Genomic DNA, 1,568 nt, shown 5'->3' on the forward strand with positions numbered 1-1,568 from the left:
AGTGCAAAGTGTTAACACACTTGGCTGCTAACCCCCAAAATCTTGAAGTTCAAGTTAACCTAGAGGCATCTTAGAAGAAAGGCTTGGCAATCTACTTGTGAAAAATCAGCCAATGAAAACCTTAGGGACCTCAGTTATCGCAAACATGGGGTCACCATGAGTTGGAAGTAACTCAATGGCAACTAGATTTTGACAAGAATTGCCATAAGTTTTTAGCATTTTCTAACTCCTAAAGGGAGCTCTCTGGGAGCTCTGGTAGTGTAGTGCCTAAGGCACTTGACTGCTAACCAGAAGGCTGGTGGTTCAAACCCATCAGCCACTCCTCAGAAGGAAAACGGGGCAATCTAATTCTGTAGTGATACTGCATCAGAAACCCAAGGAAGGGCTGCTATAAGTTGGATTGGACTCGATGGCACATAATTACAACAACAACAAAGGGAGCTTTGGCAGCGTAGTCCCTAAGGCACTTGACTGCTAATCAGAAGGCTGGTGGTTCAAACCCACCAGCCACTCCTTGGAAGGAAGATGGGGCAATCAACTTCCAAAGTGATACTGCCTCAGAAACCCAAGGAGGGGTCACTATGAGTTGGGTCCGACTCAATGGAACATAAGAACACAACACAACAACTCCTAAAATTCCTGACTAAAGCCCTCCTATCAATTACTCCCATGTCTATTTCAGTTAATGTAGACACTGCATCCTTGGACTAGATTAGCAGGAGTGTTAAGACCCCACTAATGAGTCAACTCAATGCTCTCTCCAAGAGGATATGGACTTTCTCCTTTTTTTATCCACCACTGTATCCTCAGATCCTGGAAACAAGGCCAGGTACAAAGGAAATAATGTGACAAATATTTGTTACATTCATTCATAGATTCAATTTAGGATTACTATTTCATAGGTCCCTTTACATAATATAAAGTTCTACTATGTATGTGGTTTCTCTAATCTTTATACTAAGGAGCTCTGGTGGTGTAATGGTTAAGGCATTTGGCTGTGAACCCACCAGCTGCTCCACAAAAGAAAGTTGGGGTGCTCTGATTCCGTAAAGATTTCCAACTGATTTTTGTTACTTTGTGCTGCTTTAACAGAAAATACCACAAATGGGTGGCTTTAACAAAGTTTGTTTTCTCACAGTTTAGGAGGCTAGAAGTCCAAGTTCAAAGTGCCAGGCTCTAGGGGCTGAGTGAAAGCTACTTGATCTTGGGCTACAGTTCTAGTTCTTGCTCCCAGCCCACTAAAGCTGGAGACTTTTCTTAACTCAGGCAGCTGATGGTTGCTGAGGCTGACAAACCCAAGGTCGACAAATAAAAGGCACAGTCCTCAAATTACCGAACAACACAGCAGGCAACTAGTTCAACTCCAGAGACAGTCCCAAGATCAGCAGGAAACACGGCAGGCTGCTGAATGAAGACGAGGCTACATGCAGGTAATCCCTGCTGTTGAGTTGGTCCTGACTCATAGTGACTGCTCCTTGGCTTTCCAAGGTGGTATCTCTACTGAAGATTGTGCAACCTTCCTTCCGAGGAGTGGCTGGTGGGTTTGAACCACCAGCCTTCTGGTTAGC

The 1,568-nt window shown here is 44.3% G+C and overlaps 1 protein-coding gene across 1 annotated transcript in view; it reads right to left on the minus strand.

Annotated features, from left to right (window-relative positions):
• Nucleotides 1-1,568, minus strand: part of LOC103211295 (zinc finger protein 577-like) — a 19,510-nt gene that overhangs the window by 11,487 nt on the left and 6,455 nt on the right. The window lies entirely within an intron of this gene.

This window comes from Orycteropus afer, unplaced genomic scaffold (assembly GCF_000298275.1).
Source record: "Orycteropus afer afer isolate SDZICR_OR568_19922 unplaced genomic scaffold, OryAfe1.0 scaffold00718, whole genome shotgun sequence".
NCBI classification, from domain to species: Eukaryota; Metazoa; Chordata; class Mammalia; order Tubulidentata; family Orycteropodidae; genus Orycteropus; species Orycteropus afer.